Here is a 20,681-nt window from a genome sequence, read left to right on the forward strand (position 1 = left end):
ACACAAGAGGGACATTGTTTGACAATTTCTCGGGCCTGTTGTTTAGAGATCTTAAAAAGAAGACGGAGGGTCTGAGAATTTAAATGGTGGATCTTATGGGCAGTTTGGGCCTGTAGGACTGAGCCAACCATGATAGGGAAAGTTAGCCTGATGGCGGCATCTGCCTGTGCATTGCCATCAGTTAATGGTCCAGGAAGATCACTATGGGCTCTAATATGGCCTATAAAAAATGGGTGTTGGCGAGTCAGGACAAGCTGTTGAATCTGGGAGAAAAGTGGGGTGGCGTTGGAGGTAGGCCTTATGGCTGGAGAGGTTTCTAACAAGGGGATGGAAAAGGCAATATAGGCACTATCTGTATAGATATTAATAGGTTGATCAGAATAGGTCTGAAAAACCTCTAAAATTGTTGAAAGTTCAACCAACTGCGCTGACCGGAAAGGCGTTAGGAAGGAGGTAGGGTGGCCTTGGGCCACAAAGGCTGCAACACCATTAGCTGAACCATAAAAGGAGTGACAGTCCCTTGGTTTCCTTCCTCGTCCTTCCAGGAAAGTGTCCTCGAACTAATTAAAGGATTATTAGACTGACCGATTCCTTTTAAATCGGTGAGGGATGGAACCAGTGGCCAAGCAGATGGCCAGTGAGACTGTGAAATGACTGGGGTGTCTGCCCCTGTATCCAAGATACCCTGAAACTTCTTTCCCTCTATAGTAAGGGTGAGAGTAGGGCGATCCTGAGTAACAGGCTGGACCCAGTAGGCATCCGAGGAGCCCAATCCAGCTGACCCCCGAGGGGTGTTTGTAATTGAGGGATTATCACAGACAGAGGAGGGTAGAGGAACTAGCTGTGCCAGGCGCGTACCTTGAGGAATCATGACCATGCCATTTACAGCAGTGGCCAGAATCTTAATTTCACCTGTGAAATCACTATCTATTATGCCAGGGTAGACCTGGACCCCTCGGAGGGCCGCAGAAGCACGGCCAAGGACAAGCGCACAAACATTAGGAGGTAAGGGCCCTGTCACCCCTGTAGAGATGACCTGAGCCCCTTCAAGGGAGTTTAATACTGTTTCGGTGGCGGCACACAAGTCCAATCCGGCACTGCCTGGAGTTGCTCTCCGGAGGGAGGAGAATGGAACTGGGGCTGGAGAATTTGTTGAGGCTGGGGAGTTAGGGGGTGAGCGGACCTCAAGGCCCCAGGGTGCGCTCTTGGAGGCATTGGGGCCAGGGGCTGGCCCCTTTGGAAGTTTCCTGGCACCCGAGGAGGAAGGGGCTGACCGAGATAATTGACTTTTGACCTGCATTCTGTAGCCAATGACGGCCCTTGTTGCAGCAGGGGCAGAGAGTGGAAGGCAGGGGCCTCATAGAGGCGGCCTCCTGAGCCGGCTGGGTTAAGGGCGGGAGGCTGTGACCTTTCTGGGGACATTCCCTAGCGAAATGTCCGGGTTGTTTACAGAAGTAACAGGTGCGGCTCCAGGCTGTTGTGAAGCCCTGAGGGCAGCACCTATAGCTAATCCCATGGCATGGGCGGCGCCAACACCTGAACAGAGTCTCACATATTCAGACAGGTCCGCTCTGTTTTTATGAGGGTGGAGGACTTCCTGGCAGGCAGGGTTTGCATTTTCAAAGGCCAAGTGTTTAACAAAGGTGCTTTCATGTTCGTTCGGCCCAAAACGTCTCTCAGCTGCATCATTTAAGCGAGAGACAAAATCGCCAAAAGGTTCATCAGGGCCCTGACGAGTCTTTGCTAATGAGGTGGTAGCCGAGCCCTTTTGGGGCAGGCGTTTCCAGGCCCGGACCCCCGCATTTTGAATCTGGGCCAGGAGGCCAGGAGGGAATTTTGCTTGTGCTGCATTTGTATCATAAGGGGGGTTGCCGAGGAGTTTCTTTAATGTCCAAGTTTTTGAGGACGGCTGTTCAGTATTTTTTTGAGCAACTTCTCGACAATTTTCTGTAAATTCTGTTTTCCAGAGGACAAAGTCACCCCCAGAAAGAGCCGCACGGGCAAGAAAATACCAGTCATTAGGGATCAACCAATGTTCGCTCTGGTTTTCCACCAAGCCTAATGTAAAAGGAGCAGTAGGACCATACTGAGCACAGGCAGATTTCAGCTTTTCAACTAGGCGGAAATTTAATTTGTGATAAGTCTGTCCTGGCAGGGGGTTCTCTGGTGACGGCTCTTCCTCGTCCTCCCACTCCTCATTTTGATCTTCCAAACCCCCTGAGCGGCCACTCTGGGCAGCTGCCTCGGATGAGTCCCCAGAGGTCTGGCTCCTGGTAACAGGAAATGCCAGGACAGGCTGAGGCTTACTCTTCGATTTACTAGATTTTTGAGATGGTTTTAGCGGACCGGCCACTTCAAGGGCAAGATCTTTAAGTTCTTTGTCAAGAGTTTCCAATTTCCTTAAAAGCCCAACATGTTCCCTGCGAGCTTGGAGGGCCTGACTCAGTGAACCAAGATCTGGGACAGGGGGAGCCAACTCATCAAGAATAGGCCCGCAAAAATGGGAAGACTGAGAAATATAGGGAGGGGGCATTGCGGAAGGGGGAACTGCCGGAGATTTTTGAGGTGGTATAAAAGGGCCCAAGGACTCCTGTGTTAAGGGGAGATTTTTGCAGGGGGGCCAGTCCAGATTACGGTAACGGGCCGCCCCTTTCTCTAGGGAAGCCTCCTCGGTGGGGTCTAGAGGGGAGTTAGAGGTCAAATTATTAACAGAGGCATGAGGATGGGCAAAAGCGGACTCCTGGGGATTCCTAGGTTTAAAAGTTGTGAGCATCCCCTCTTCCATAGAGGGACAAACTGAAGGCGGACCAGAAAGCGCTCGGGGGTCTTAGGGCAGGTAGAGGGGGAGCGAAAGGCTTCTTTGAAGATTTTTTCTCCTATATTAATAAGCTCTTGTATGTCAGGAGAATATTTATAGACCCTAAGAATGTCATAAATAAGCTTCCAATAAGAAAATGTGGTGACGGGAACCTTCTCTAGTCCAAAAGTCCTGTAGTAATCATCTAAACAGTCCCAGAGACGTGCCCAACTTTTTTCATCTATGGTTCCTTCTTGGGGGAACCAAGGACATGTGTCTATAATATAATCAAAAAAGGCTTTAAGATCTTTTTTCTTTACCCTAGTTCCTCGTATCTTGAGGGCCTCTTTTAGGCCAGAAATAAATAAATCCTGTGACGATGTTGCCTGTCCCATGGCTCGTCACTTTCTTACCTGCGTCGTCTCTGCCCTCCTCCGGGATCGCGTCCTGAACCGGGCGATTTCAGGGGGATCCAACAACTTCACCAAGGCCTTGGTCTTCCTCTGGGAGACGACGTTCCGAATCCTCAAGAGGTGGTTTCATCCACATTGGGCGCCAGTTTGCCCCGCCTGCAGGGCTTCAACGGGTTCTCGACCACCCTAAGGACAGAATGATAGGGGCAGGAGATACAAGGAAACACACCAAGTCTGGATTCTGATCAAGGTGCAACTTTATTTTTCTCCAAGAGGGTTTATACAGTTCCTGCAGGGTGGGGGGAGCAAGAAGCTGTCATCTGCATAAGGTGGGGCAAGCTAAGGATGTTTGCATAGGATGTTTACAGGGTGAAAGGGTCAAGGGCTCTGCCTCAATGTCCTGTTGCTAGGCAACCTGACTGTAAGATGATCTAGTTCCCTGTCTTATGGGGGTCTGTATTTTTCCACTAACTAGAGATTCTATCCTTGTCCCTGACAATTTCTCACCATATGTATCCCCTATGTTGTGCTTCTATCTCACACCCCAATTCTCAAATGATCACATATCACAGTAATAATAGTAAAATAAATTATATTATATTCAATTATTATGACTTGGGGATCAATCAGTGGAAATGTATGCTAGGAGACCAAATGAACTAATACATGTGAGTATCTCTTACCTGTACCACTAAGATAAAAGGGGAAAATATAGCTATAGATATCAAATGAGTGTCATTTAGAAATGGTCTCAAAAATTATGAATAATTCACTGTCTTCTTATCTCTCGGAATGATGCTTACACTATCACAAATCAAAAGTAAAGCAAATTAATACATTCTCTGCTCCTTTAAAGATGGTTCTTTTTAGCACCGGTAGAAAAGTTATTAAGTGACTTCTTTATTTAGATGTTTTAAAATTGAAACTCAGATCTGAAAATTTGAATTCACATCTGAATTTCTGAACTTTCCATCAGATGTATTTTTAGTCCCCAGCTTTATAACCCTAGATCATACATCTGAGAAAAGTGCTAAAGACAGAGTTGGTCTTACATATTGATTTTTACCCCTTAACTAAAAATAATTCAAAGAAAAATCTACAGTTGCCCTTATTTAATGGTATCCAGTTACCTGAGATTCTGAAAGGGGTCACCTTTTGATTCCTGAGACTATTTCCAAACTTTCTAAGTCTGGGCTTACTAAATTTTAACTGCAAGCTTACACAAAGGATTCCAAACTACAAAGAGTACCATCATACATGTAGTACAAGCTCCAGGCCAACCATTTCAAAATGACTCAATAACCTTCTATTATACTTTACTCTTTGGACTCCAATTACCTTTTCATAGTTGTGTGGAGTAAGATAAATGTCCATTTACTTGACAGTTACGATACTTTTACATTACTCACCTAATTCCATCCCTGGGAGTGACAGAGGATTGTTGGCTGAAAGTAGATTTCTTTTAGAAAAAGAGGGATTGGATTTTCTTTTATCTGTTTTTTCCCCTTTGTGGTAGTGTCTGCTAAATTGACCAGAAAGGAAGATAAAAACTTTGCTTTAGCCGTTTCCTATGTCAGATCTGCAGAGCAGGAGCTTTCTGTGTACTGGAATGAGAACAGACATTCGTAACAAAAATCCAAATATCTCATTGCTCTAGAAAGGTTATCCACATTCTTTGTTAATTCATGGTGACTTTGTGAACTGCCCATTTTTATTCTGTACTTATGTGTTTCATAGAAAAAGAACCTTTATCTTCCTTCTAATGTCAATGATTTCTTGAGTCATTTTAGTCTTTCATCATGACTCACATGTACATGATGTGATAGTCATGATGACCTAGGTACTGTTCTCTTTAACAAAAACAAGCTAGAAGACTGCTGTGGGATGTTTTTTCTGTATGCTGTGAATATGTGCTGCTACCATTGCTTAATAAAGAAGCTGCTCTGGCCTATGGCAAGAGAGGCTATAGCCAGATGGGAAATCCAAGCAAAGATATGGGGAGAAGGGAAAAGGAGTCAGGGAGATTCCAGATCACTGCCCAAGGAGCAACATGCCAGCAGACTGGTAATGCTACAGCCATGTGGCAATGCATAGATGAATAGAAATGGGTTAATTTAAGATAAATGAGCTAGCTAGCAAGAAGACTAAGTTGGAGACCAAACAGTTTATAATCAATATTAAGCCTCTGGGTGATTATTTTATAAGCAGCTGCTGCCCAGGTGGAACTGGATGGACTGAGAAACTTCAGTCTACAGAGACAACAGTAGCAATGGGCTTTACCAGCAAGTGTTTCTTGAAAAATACAGAATCATAAAATAAGCCAAAGAGAATCCAAAAACTCTAATAAACACCTTTATGTAATGTTTTTAGTTGTAAACAATCAGCACATATTGGTTTAAAGAGTTATAAAAATAAATGAGTGGGTATATGTACTTCTTTCTTTTTCAGTTATCCTAAGAAAAGCAAAAATTGCTTCATCTTAAAAACCACAATTAGGTTTCCTCAAAGTACATGTGAGCAATGGGGAAATAGGCACTAATGGAATCAAAATAATTGCAGGATTATCAGAAAATAATTACTAGATGAGAATGTCCATCAAGTTCTCTGGAAACATAAGGCATTTGTGGAAAACCCAAATCCTTTGCATAGGCCTCCTGGACTTTGATAATTTTCTCAGATCATAAATATAGTCCACCTAAGTAGAATCCCTAAATTTTGACTTGGAAGTCAAAATTTACTCTTACTGATATTAATGTCATGTTCATTAAGCAGATGCACTTGTACCAGGTATGAAAGACAAAAGTGAATGGTATGTGATTTAGGAGTCCTTCTGTCAGGGAGAGCCTTGTTGCATTGTTGGGTTTGCCACAGTGGGTATAGAAATACTCCCCTCTGATTCCTGACTTTATAGATTCTTCTATCTGGAGGAAACAGTAATTTGTTTCCACTCATGTAGTCTGGTGTATGATAGACATTGTTACTGTTTCACATCATTTATTGTCAAAAAACTCTGAGGCATTCTGCAAAATATTTAAATCCATCTACTAAATAATTTTTCCATTTTAATTATCTAGAGTGTATTTTATTATTGGGAAAGAAAACTGAAAGATAAGTTCATTTAGAAACCATTAACGTGCATCTAGGATTCCTAGAAGAGAAGGTACACATTATCCTGAAAACAAAGAGAAATATTTTCTTATTGCCAATCTAATCAGGGTCATTTGATCTCATATTTTAACAATAAGAAAACATTTTTGGGGGGCTAGCAAAATGGCTCAGCAGGAAATGGTGCTTTCCATCAATTCTGAGATCTACACTTGGACCCACATGGTAAAGGAAAGACTTCTCAACATGTGTCCAAAATTATGCTATGACAATATGTCCCAAAACACTAAATAAATTAATTTTAAAAGAACTCACCCTTTCATCATGAAATAATATATTACTAGCTGGGTATCCTGGCACATGTTGTAACACTAGAGATAGGAAAGTGGGATCAGGAACATTATGAATGTCCCAAGCTAGGATACATAGTGAATGCAGAGTCAGTTTTAACTTGTGATGAGAACTTGGTTCAAACAAAAATCCATGGTTAAGCATGTAGCTCAGTATTGGAATGCATAAAAATTTGTCCAAATTCCTAAGTTTGATACCTAGCATTACCAAAAAGTTTACATGAATATAATAAAATGGTTTATAGTTCTTTTTATAGAATAACCATTTCTCAGAGATATATACTTTCTGTATATGTTAATATCTATGCTTTTTGTATGCTCAAAGATAGATACAAATATTGCTGTCATGATTCCTACATTGTGAATCCAATGAATAGTTCCAGATAAATTCATTTACAACATCATGCTAACATCAAATGAAACCAAGAGACACATAAGTGACAGCACTTACAGTATCCATAGATGTCCCCAAAAAAATTCAAAGGGAAGAAAATCAGACATATCCAAATTAGCTGCAGTATAGCTTCTAACTAAACTCAGGGTTTAATGTCTGCCCCGATAGGATGTAAATACTGAGTGCATGAACGTTTGTTTTGAACACTGATACAGCCAAAGCCTCTCAGAATAATGGAACACATTGGAATGAATATTTATGGATAGAATCATCTGGCTGCTTTAACCTCCAAATAAGAGAAGAGTTACTGTTTATATTACTTTCTTCTAGGTTATAATCTTTCAACTTGATAAATTTTATTCAGAACTGATCTCTAGCATGTATTATATAAGTAATGTTGAGTTTTCCTCCTGGTTTTTATAGTTTTGACTTTCAAAAGGGTCAAAGCAGAAGTTGAATAGAAACTGTCTTTAAATACTCATTTTCTTGGCTTATTTTTTCTCATATTCTAAAAATATAATTTGGGTTAACATGGGATAAAATTATGACAGAAGGAAATATGTTTGAATATTCAATAAACAATTTAGAATATTTTGTCCATTTTAGAGAAGCTTTGATTAATTAATTTTTCTTGTACTATATATAGTAAATCTATGGTTCTATGTGGAATGCTAGAATATTCCATGGTTTCTCTTGCAGCTCATTCAACTAGACCATAGCAGATTCAGGAAAAGTAGAGCTGATTTTCAAGCTTTAACTTCTGGAAAAATACTGTATTAAAAATTAGGAACATGATTAACTTTTAAATGATCATTTTTCCTCTTTGTTCATTAGTATGTGTTAGTACCTATTGACATGGGTATTGTAAGCATAATTTTTAAAGATAAAAATGATGTTCCAACTTTTACAGAGATTTTTTTATTTACATTTTTTGAGATTGTCATGTATTGATACTCTATCTGAATCTTTTCCAGACAACTCCTCCTGTGACCCCCAAATTAATGAAATTATCTTCTTTATTTTTATGATTACACAATACACACACACACACCTTTTTAATTCATTTAATGTTGCTTTTAAGTAAACACACTTAGAGCTGATCAGAGTTTTTAAGCATGATTTTAAGCATTTTCAAATTAGAAACAATATTGTCATTAATCTTCTTTCTCATATACTCACTGCATTGAATTTGTGTTACTTAGCATGATATGTTACAAGCTCTGGGTATATTATTTAATAATCACAAATTGTGTTGAAATATGGATCATTTTCATTTGACAGATAAGAAAATCAAGTTTTGTAAAATGTATGTATATGTCAAGATGATGTGACTTGGGAATGAAGACTAAATTCAGTCAAGTCTATGGGAAATTAAATCTCAGCTCCTTAACATCTGCCTTACCAGAATATCTTGACCTTGATGCAACTTCCAAAGACTTTTATGACATTTACACTAGCAAACAGAATTTCCTTCTACTATTTTTGAAGTAATTCCAATTTGATAATTGCTTAAATATTGCACCATGTTTAGAGAAATCTTGTAACTGTCTCTTTATGTTATATTTGATCCTATAAAATCTTCAATTACAAATGAGGGAGAGAAGAAATAATTTGCCTTTCCTCTCAGTCATTAAGGAGATAAATTGTCAATTGTGCCTACTTCAATCCTGAATCCTGATCACAGTTTCTTCCATGTTGTGAAATATCTATCTGATTAAATGTCATGTGATAACTGTGTCAACTTTAATGAGTCACCTCCAATCCATCCTTCATTAACAATATTTTAAATTACTAAGCAATCACATATTCCCACTTACACTTTGGCACATAATTCATGTCCACTTTGTCCTTAGGGCTACTATGAACCTCGGTGCCGTATGTAGGCTCCATCTGTTCAGTTTCCTGTGCTGTTCTATGATCTAAAACCTCCTTAGCTATTACTGACTGACCTCAAGGCTTGTCAGGTAGGGCAATTGCCACATGCAGTGGATGTCCACTGTCCATAATTTTGGGGCTGACAGCATATTTTCATCACTGTCCCTTCCCTATACTCTACTCAAGTACCATCAGCTCTCTCTAAGTTTGAGTCCTTCTTGTCTCTACAATGTGAATGTCCTGAGGACAGTACATATAAAGCCTCTCCTTTCTAGCTAGCCTTCAGGAGCCTGATTTTCAGTTATTAAAAACCTCAGTTTCATATATTGATTCTATTAAGCACAATGTACTGTGAGAGTCTTTAGAGAAGATCTCACATTGACTCATCTTCTCCCCAGACAGCCAAGGAACCAGAACAAAATTATATATTGTCATGGCATTTACTGAGGTTGATTCTGCCCTCAATTTGTAGGATAATATCCTTTCCAGTTAAGAATACACTAACATTGGCAAGAACATTCACTGCTTCTATTTGAGCTTCGTGGAATTATTACACTCATGAAAATTTACTCTCTATGCTGCCAAATTTTTTATTTAATGTATCATCAACTTATTACTCATCATTTAAAACTGCATTCCCAAGTCAGACCATCTATGAAAAACAGTTGTCACCAGATGCTACAACCGAAAACTATCTAAGCAAGCCTGGAAATTTGTTTTGTCTTAATTTCTCTAGTCTTCACACATATGATTTCATATGTTTAAGACATTGTACCTCATTGTATGCATATATATAAAGTATTTATTAAGAGTCTGAATTAATATTAAGGGTATAACAATATATGTACCTGATTAATAGTATCAGTGTAGTCTCCTAGGTAGAGGGGCTCAAAACTTTTGAGATTTTGTTTCTTCAGTGGAACATCCTGCCATTTGATAATTATCACGGGCAAATTGAATACTGTTTCTTCTTCTTCTTCTTCTTCTTCTTCTTCTTCTTCTTCTTCTTCTTCTTCTTCTTCTTCTTCTCCTCCTCCTCCTCCTCCTCCTCCTCCTCCTCCTCCTCCTCCTCCTCCTCCTTCTTCTTCTTCTTCTTCTTCTTCTCCTCCTCCTCCTCCTCCTCCTCCTCCTCCTCCTCCTCCTCCTTTTCCTCCCCCTCCTCTTCCTCCTCCTTCCTCCTCCTCTTCCTTCTCCTCTTCTTCCTCCTCCTCCTTCTTTTTCTTTCTTTCTTTTTTGTTCTTCTGGTCAGATTTTACTGTGTAGATCTGGCTGTCCTGGAACTTGCTTTGTAGACAAGGCTGCCCTCATACTCACAGATATCCTACTACCTCTGCATCCCAAGTGCTGGGATTAAAGGCATGTACCACCACCACACCCCCACTGCCACCTCAATTCTGGATAGTGTTTTTGAGCTACGAGTTGCTCTTGGAAAAAAAAGGTAGTATGTTGGACTCTGCCAATGCTCTTGAAAGATTAAGTTAAACAAAGTATCTTGAGAGACTCCTAATACAAAGCTCCAAATGTGTGTTAGTTCTGCTTGTTATGAAGAGAGAAGACAATGCAAGTTCTCTTCTTCCTGCATGTATCAATCTAAAGTATTGTGTGTCTTTGTGGTAATTCTGGAAGTAGCCCATCATTCCCTAGTGCGTGCATCCCTCTCTGGGTTTTACCAAACAATATGGTGCCATCCAGACTTCCCTCTGAAGCAACAAAGTAATTGGAGCCATCTAATCTTTCATGGAATCTGCTAGTGATGGCTTGTTTCTTGTCTTCATCAGAAAAAGAACAACAACTGTTGCTAAGTTTATTCTAAAATAATCGAATCTTTCTGTACTGCCCTTTCATCTTAGAATAAATAGGAAGAAGTGTACCTTCTTAAGCAACTCTGGCAGCAAGCTAAGTCCTTGGACTAAACCAAGATATATGATTCTACATCACAGAGTTTTTTTTAGATAACTGTGGTAGTTTGAAAGAAAATTGCCCCCAAAGGGAGTGGCATTATAAGGAAGTGTGGCTTTGCTGGAATAGATATGGAGGAAGTGTACAACTTGTGGGGGTGGGCTTTGAAGTCTCCTATGCTCAAAGTATACCAAGAAACAGAGTTCCCTTCCTGTTGCCTACAGATCAAGATGCAGAACTCACAGCTCCTTCTCCAGCACCATGTCTGCCTATATGCCATCATATCCTGCCATGAAGATACTGGACTAAACCTCAGAAACTGAAAGCCATCCAATTAAATGTTTTCCTTTATAAGAGTTCCAATGGTCATGGTGTCTATTCACAGCAATATCAACTCTAAGACAGTGAGCTTGGGTTAGTTAGCTTTTATCCACGTGACACAAACTAGAGAAACAGGGGAAGACAGAAATTCCATTGAGGAACTGCTTCCATTAGACTGGTCTGTGGACATGTCCATGGGAGCATTTTCATTGCTAATTGATGAGGGAAGGTAATGTCATCCCTAAGCAGTTAGGTTTAGACCCTATAAGAAAGATAGCTGAACATGGTCCTGAAAGCAAGCCAGTGAGCCTATGTTCTCTGTTTCAGATCCTACCTTCAGTTTCTGGCATTGATTCCTGCCTAGGCTTCCATCAGTAACATAAACCCTTTTCTCCACATGTTGCTCCTGGTCATAGTATTTCAAAAGTTTCAGCATGTTTTTTGTTTTTTGTTTTTTTTGTTTTTACTTTACTCTTCGGTCTCACTATATAGTTGTTCTAAAATATTTCTATTACTAGTCATGGTTTTAATTCAAAATTTAAAACTGTATCATGTCAAATTTGAATTTTCCTTATATAACTTTACTACCTAATTGTAGAGGCTGTTGTCAACAACATTTGTTTTTGCATAACGCCTTTGTGATTTATGTGTCAATATACAGTATGTTGATAACTGTTTTAATATCAATGGAAACTTCTTTTTTTGAAAGCTGTGATCTGTAGTTCTTGTTGGCCATCCTTTGTAATCTGGGGTGCCCCTGACCATTGAACACATCCTAGGGGGCCTTTTTCTTATGACCCTTGGTAGCATCAGTTTTCATGTTTTTTTCAAATATTTTCAATCTGAGGACTCCATCTCCAAACTCAGTCCTATCTTAAAAGTATAGGTATATTGTTTTTCTTGTCTTAATATTCTTTCTCTTATTTGTGTTTCCCATTTCCATAACTCTAAGCATCACTATAATTCTCTATACTTGGCCTCTGTTCAGAGCACTTATATTAATAGCTCATAAGTATAATACTCCTAATATTATTATATCAGACATATGGACTTAGGCTACTTTTCCAAAGAATCATTTATAAGTCCTTTTTTACTTATTCTTACTTTGAGCGGACATATATTACTTGGCAGAAGACTTGTCAAAATTTGAAAGGATACCTCAACTGGTTATCTAACAAGTGATCAGCCCTAAAAACAGATTTTATATATAATATATATTTTATATAATATATATTTTATATATATATGTATCACATAGAGCAAAAAATTATATTTATATACTTAGGAACATACATATACAGGTACACATATATATGTACATGTATCAACAATTAAAGAAAATGATTCCAGAGGTCATTTGAGACAGGAGTAAATTGGGAGGGGCTAGAGGGATAAAGGAGAAAGGGTAAAGGATGCAATTATGTTTTTTTTTTTTAATGACAAAAACACTGCATTGCTAAAGGCATCTCTGAGTAGCAGGACCAAGTATAACACCCATAGTACCTGCTAACTTATTAAAATGTTATAACACCATAACATCCCACTTGGTTATTTCCACAAGTGGGGAGTGTGTGAGTTGCAGTCAAATGCATTTCTAGATGAAACATCCACTTCCTTTCTTCACAATTCTCTCTTCCTCTAACTTTGCACTTTGTATCCAGTTTTTCTAATAACAAAGCCATCATCAAAATTGCAGCCTATATTTTTAATCTTGTTTTTCCCATGTTCTGCTTCACTCTGAATAACTTCTCTAAACATAATCTTTATTTTTTTTCTTAACTTTTGATTATTTGTGAATTTTCCATCATGCACCCTAATCCCATTCATCTCCTTATTCTTCCACTTCAGCCTTCTGCATTTTCTACCTCCCCACCAAAAGAAAATAAAAAATAAATAAAAATCTAAAACAAAAATAGGAATTAAAAAACGTAGCTGGAGTTTTCTCCAGTCCCGTTCAAACCTGCAGCCACTTAGATCCAAATAAGCACACAGACGCTTATATTATTTAAACTGTTTGGCTCAGGCTTCTTGCTATCTAGTTCTTATATCTTGAATTAACCCATTTATATTAATCTATAAATTGCTACATGGCTTGTGGCTTACTGGTAACTTATGTTTTGCTCCTCATGGCAGTGGCTGCTGGCAGTGTCTCTGACTCAGCCTTCCACCTCCTAGCATTCCCCTCTCTTTGTCCCACCTAAACTTCCCGCCTGGCTACTGGCCAATCAGCATTTTATTTATCAACCAGTCAGAGCAATATATTCACAGCATACAGAACATATCCACAGGGGAAAAATAAATCTTGCCATGGTAGTTGTGGTGTGTCATAGTGTGTCACACAGTATACCCTTTTGCCCAAAGAGCTTTAGTTGAACTTGCAAATGTTCATTGCAATGAGTCATTGTTCTAGTTCAAGGTCTCTGGCTTCTGTTACACTGTCAACACTGGATCATCACTATGACTCTTCTTGGATATCCTGTTATTGCCCTGTGGCGTGGACATCCTATAGCTTTGGTTCTGCAGGACCAGCTCTTTCATGCACTCCAGCAGTTCTTAGATGGGGTTGATATTGGGGTGGGCCAACTCAGAGGCCTGGATCTGGGTCTGGGTGGTAGCTGAGTTGGTCAGTCTGCCCAGTCTTCTGCACCCACACTGCCAGAACCAGCTCTCCTGCTTTGCCCAGGCAAGGGGTGGAGACAGGTCTCTTGCATGTGGCTGCTGACAAGGGATAGGGTTTGCTCTCCTGCAGTTATGGCTATGCCATGGGGTCAGCTCTCCTGCACCCATGCCACCACAGCCTGCTCCCCAGTGCTGCCCTGGCAAAAGGCAGAGTCAGCTTATCCCTGTGCCAAAGCCAGCAAGTGGTGGGGCCTGCTCTCCTGCTCCACCCTGGAAAGGGATGGAGCCAGCTCTCCTTCATCCACACTCTCAGGGCCTGCTCTCCCATCTGGCACAGGTATTGAGGGGCAGGGCCAGATCATTCATTTGCCACAGGCAACCAGGGATAGGGCCAGCTCTCCTTCTTTCACGACCACAGGGCTGGCTGTCCCACACCTATGCTACCAGGATTAGTGAGGTGTGGGAACCACTTTCCAGAGTGATGTAGCCAGTGAGGGTTGGGGCCAGCTAAGCCACACCCATGCCACCAGGAGCACCTCTACTGTGAGGCCCAATCAAAGTGTGGAGCCCACTCCCTAGAGTGCTGCAACTGGCAAGGGGCAGGAGTCTTTAGTTTTTAAAATAAGAGTTTTATATTAAACGTTAAAATTTTCATACATATATATGATTTATTTTGTTCATGTTCACCCCCAGTTCAACTTCTCCCAAATCTTCCCCCAATACATTTTCCTACAAACTTCACATCCTCTTTTAAAGGAATTTATTTATCATCTACTGAGTCCAATTATTGTTGTGTATACGCACCTGGGTGTGGGATTATCCAATGGAATTGGATGCCTACCAAAGGCTACCACCCAAGAAAAGTGTCTCTCCTCCCAGCAACTAAAAACAGCCAATACTTGCTCAGTTATGGGTAGGAACTTGGGAGCCCCTCCATTTCTGTGCTGATATTTTTAACTGGCCTGATTTTGCACAGGTCATGTTCAGGTAACCGCAACTGCTGTGAATCCATGGGTATTATAGCCATGTCATATTGAGAGGATAGCATTTCATAGTACTTTCCCTATCCCCTACCCAGCTCTTACTTCTCAGCTGTCTCTTTTTAAATGTTCCATGAGCCCTACAGGTACTTTGGGGGCTGCTGTTATTAATTTCTCTTTTATGTTTGAGTGCTCATAGTCACTTATCTCAGAATTTTGAATAATTGTGAATCACTACATTATTGATTTCTGACTTCAATTAGATGCAACCAAGATTGAGAGCACTACAAATATATTGATTCAGACATGAATATGTAGAAGGCATTTTGACAATATGACCATTTAGCAAATTAAAATTCTAGATTCTACCTGAGAGACCCTATAACTTTCTTAGCTATGGTATTGTTGTTGATATCTTGTTTTATTTAATAATGTTTATAACATAAACCATGAATTGTCTACTGTAGAGCAGATATCAAATCCAATTAGAACAAAATTGCTTACTCCCACTATGGTATCAATGGGCATATGTTGCTTGACAGGTACAGCCCATGGTAAGGCTATTGCTGGATTTTCTAAAAATTGCTGGCTCTGTGTATAAGTGTGTGTCCTGGTGAATTTGAGTTTGATTTCTCCATGAATATGAGTAAAGTGTGTGGTGTCTCCTGACAAATTTCTAACATGCTACCCATTTTACATTCCCACAACAAGGTCTAAAGTTTTCGTTTTATCCACATCCACACCAGCATTTGTGGTCATTAGTGTTCCTGATAATAGCCATTTTGCACTGAGGTTAGATGGGATCACACAGTAGCATTGTTTTTTTTTTTTCTTTGCTAGCTAAGTATAGTATTGAAAACATTTTTAATTTTTGCTAGTCATTTGAATTTCTTCTTTGGAGTACTTTCTGAAAGGATTGGTATCACCTTAGATTATCCCAAGACCAGGTTCTTAGCACAAAAGGTATTTATTAAACCAGAGAGATAAAGGATAAGGAATAGGAGACAAAAACAAGACATAGAGGAAGAGGGAGAATAATTTACTGATTAAGTCATCTCCCCAATCCAAACCATAGTTATGGTTGTAGACATTTCCAAGTGATATGATAAATATATATATATATATATATATATATATATATTTACATACATATCAAACAACATGTCTTTATTATGAAAGAAGGTACAGTACTTCAATGACCTCTAGATTCTTTTTTATTTTTTTTATTTTCGAGACAGGGTTTCTCTGTGTAGCTTTGTGCCTTTCCTGGAACTCACTTGGTAGCCCAGGCTGGCCTTGAACTCAGAGAGATCCACCTGGCTCTGCCTCCCGAGTGCTGGGATTAAAGGCGTGCGCCACCACCGCCCGGCAGACCTCTAGATTCTAAGACTCATTTATTCCCTCACTTTTTCATAAACTATCCCAGTCTCTTATCCAAAGTTATTCATCTCTCTATCTGCATGCTTTACATACTAAAATATCTTCCCAACCTGTGAATATGGCATAACATCTTTTCCAGTAAGCCTTCTTTGTTCCCCAGTATGACTGGGATTCCTACACTTAAATATTCTTTTATAATCCTTTACTTTATACAAAGGTCTACATTTTTTTCTTCTCTTCAAGTCAGAATTCTCCGTGTAGCCTTGGCTGTCCTGGAACTCTCTCTACAGATCAGACTGGCCTTGAACTCCTAGAGATCTACCTGTCTCTGCTTCTCTGCCTCCCAAGTGCTGGAATTAAAGTCATGCATCACCACCACTGGCTAGTCTATGTTATTTTTAGGAGCTATTTTTGCTAGTTACTAGAGCCTTATATCCCATAAACATTGTTGTGCGTGTGTGCGTGTGTGCGTGTGTGTGTGTGTGTGTGTGTGTGTGTGTGTGTGTGTGTGTGTACATGCATGTGTGTGTGTGGTTGTGTGGGAATGGGTTTGCTTGAAAGCCAGAGGTTAACCTTGGCTCCTCAACAAACATCAACCTTCTTTATTTGGGACAGAGTCATTCACTGGGACCTGGACTTATACCAATTCAGCTAGTCGGGTTGGTAAGTAAGCTCTAGAGAGCTTCCCACCTCTTCTTCCCAAGCACTGAGATTGAAAGTGTGCACCCCCACTCTTTTTTTCAAACATAATTTCTTTATTGAATCTTTGGAAATTACACACTATGTACCCCAATTCTGCTCACCACCCAGTCCTTGCATATCCTCCCTTCACCCCTGCAATACCCCCTCTCCATAAAATAAAAAATAAAATCAAACCAAATTGCCTTTTTGTGGGAGTGCTGGAGATAAAGCTCAGGTCTTTATGTTTGTGAAGGAAGCATAATTAAAATAGAACTATCATTTTATCTTCCTATTTTTTGTTTTTAACATGATACTCAGTCAGATGTGGTCACAAATGAGAAAACGGTAAAAGCATAGCAGAACAATGTTATGTTCATAAACCTTAAAAACAGGACCGATGGAACGTTACACAGGAAACCACTAGTGTTAGTCCTGCGCAGAACAAGTCTTTCTTCTAGGTTCCAAAAGAGGAACAGGGAAGTATATATATTTTGCTGGCTAGTTTGAATAATTTCACCAAGTTCTAAATTATACAGGTAGTCCTTTAATATTTGACAGCTGGTAGTTCAATGTTTAAGGAGAGAAACATTGAATCTTGAGGTACAATGAACGTGGCCCTGGAACATTTATTTTGATATCAAAGTCTGAGAAATTTGTTCTCCTTGGAAAGGGTAATGACTAAGACCCAGAAACATCATAATATAAAGAAAATAAAATGTAAGCAATTAAGAAATTATTATCCTATGTTAATAATTAGAAACAGAAATGTTAAGTTGTCATTAGTGGATAGATATTAATTGAATAAGCATGGGAGATTTCACTGATGCTTTTGAGAGTGATGGAAAATAAATGTTCAGAGTGAGCTACAGTTCTGCTAGTAAAACTGATAGCTGAGATGCTGGTAAATTTTGCATCTGCTTTGATCTACTTTGTAGAACCACAGTAATGCTTTCCTTCTGTGGTGGTGCAAGGAGTCTATATGTTACAACCACAAAGAAATGGAAAATTTAGCTACTAATCTAGACTGAAACCACTCATTTTTAAACAATCTTTGTTTTAAACCTCATTAATGTGTAACACTGAGGTTCAGTTTCTTAGTTTTTTTCTAGAAGAGAAATCAAGTGAGAAATTTTCAGTTTTCTCATTGCCTGACTTAATCTGAAGGTTTGTAGCTCACCTGTGAACCTGAAGGTTGATTTGAATGGGATGTTGGATGTAAAATGCCTAATATAAGCATTCTTCTTGAACAAAATGTTCAAAGGATTCATTCATGCTATAACTTAATGATTTTAATTTTAGGACTGAATTTGATGAGAGAAACTTGTTTGGTTTATAGACTCTGATATGTCTCTCTCTTAACCTCACACACTTAAGTTAGATCTCTATCATTTGTATCCAAGGAAAATGCAAGAAGCAAAAAGTTTATCACCACTCAAAAAACAAAACAAAATAAAACACTATTCTATGTAGTTGCTGGAACATTTTAGGATTGCCCAATTGATTTGTCCATTATGGTGAAAGTAGTAACTGAGAAAGGGATAGGAATGAGAGCCCAAGAGCCCGGGACATTTGATTTATTGATGTGACAATTACAGGCCTCTGGCTACTCTCACAAACCTTGAAGACAACTGAATATATCTGTTGCCAGAACCTAGAACCTAGATAGAGTTGAAATCAGATGAGGATGTGCATTAAGGTGTGGTGAACATTCTTACTGTGCTGCATTGCATCTATGTAAGTAGTTTTAATCATTTGGTAAAAATTGATTGCTACCATAAATTTCTGAAAATAAAAAGGTGATATTTATGGACAAATGAATTATAAAAAGTTCATGGAAGTGCATATTGTAATAGATTCAAGAAAAGTGGATAAATTATTTGTTCAAACAAATGAAAAATTGATCTGGAGATTTATATCTGTAATTTTAAGGATTTAATAATTTAATAATTTCATTATTTATTATAATTATAATTATTTGTGTGTGTATGTGTGTGCACGCATATATGGTATGTGTATGTGATTATATATATATATATATATGTATATGTATATGGAGAGAGAGAGAGAGAGAGAGAGAGAGAGAGAGAGAGAGAGAGAGAGGAGAATGTGGGCACATTTGAGACACAGTATACTTCTGAATGTCAAAAGACAATTTCTTTGGGGAGTTTTCTCTTTTTACCCTCATTTCTATGATTTGAATTCAGGTCATTTGGATTGTGTGACTAGTGTTTTAATACACTATGCCACATCACTACTCCTAGTTTTAATTATTTGATAATGAATTCACTCTTGTAGAAGAGGTAAATAGATAGATGTACATAAAATAAAACAATAAATGTGTCACAAGTTTCAATAAATATCCACAATCCAAGAAAATACAGAAATTAAATAGTAAACATCAAAAGTACTCTCCTTGGAGTTTTCTTACAATTGTATATATTATCTTACTTTTTGCACCTAAAAGATTGAAAAACCAAAGATAGGCTCCAGTTTTAGTCTGCTTGAATTTTACTGTTAGTATGAATATTGTTTCAAAGTGCCTCTAAGGCCAAACAATGTGTGGCAGAGTCTTCTTATGAGGAGGCCCTGAGAGACCATTGTGTGAAGCTGAAAAGTGATACTCTGGTTGGATTGAAGACCCTAAAAAAAGGCTGCAAACAGAGAATGGATCCACATCAGGATAGAGATGTATGTTGCAGGCAGCAAAACTACAAGTGTGGAACTATCTAAGTCTTTTGAAACTGAAAGTCTTAGAAACGTAACATGGAACTATAGATTTGGTCTTTACCCTGCTGGTGTTAAGTATGATTTTTTCCCCTAATTATCCTAACTATGGTCCCAATTCTCCACTTCAGAAAGGAAATAAATAAATTCTATATAATTTTAATTTTGGATTTTATTTAAACATTGTTTAACTTGTCATAGCTAAAAGACTGCATTGAATCTAAGAATAGACTTTGGACATTTAAACCATGTTAAAAACTATGAGGACTGTCAAAGTTAGACTAGATGACTTTTGCCTATGTGTCAAGGTTTGTTGTGGTTTGAATGAAAATTGTGTCCCAAAGGCTCATTTATTTGATCACCCATTGTTGTTAGTGTTTGGTGAGGTTATGTAATGTTTAGGAGGTACAGTCTTGTTGGATGAAGTACATCACTGGGTACCAGTCTTGCTGGATGAAGTACATCACTGGGTAACGGCTTTGAAGGTATATAGTCTCACCCCAACTTGTCTGTTCACACTGCTTTCTGTGTGTGGCAGGTATGTGATCAGAATGCTTCCTGATCTGGTGACCTCCTGCCATGCTTTTCATTTCCTTTTGTATTCTTAACCTTTTGAAATAATGGACCAAAGCAAACTTTTCTCCCTCAAGTTACCTTCAGATAGAGTGATTTATCACAGCATCACAATTAAATACAAATATGTACTTATTAACTGCATAACATTGGAAAAATTGCTTATATTCTAGTGCCTCATTATCCCTTCCAGTAAACTGTGGCTAATAGTGATGCTACCTCTTGAGTGTTACAGGAAATTTAACATACACTTGTTAATTTATATATGACAATTTATTTAGAATTACTCTGCACATAATAAAGTACATGATAAATATCTTCTATCATTCTTAATTCCTTAATCTATTAGTATACTCAACTCTATTGATGTTCAACAGAAGACTGACCTGACAGAAAAGATGGACATTCATTTCAAACCATAACCTGGAACTGAAGGGATTTGGAGCAAAGATAATTTCCCCAAACAATGATGAAATCTCTAAAATATTAAATGATGAATAAAGACAAAACTAATTTCTTCTGTAAATGAAATAGTTTAGTATTTATCTTTTTTTTGGTTTTTTTGTTTTT

The sequence above is a fragment of the Peromyscus eremicus genome, chromosome 22, assembly GCF_949786415.1.
Source record: "Peromyscus eremicus chromosome 22, PerEre_H2_v1, whole genome shotgun sequence".
In the NCBI taxonomy this organism is placed as follows: Eukaryota; Metazoa; Chordata; class Mammalia; order Rodentia; family Cricetidae; genus Peromyscus; species Peromyscus eremicus.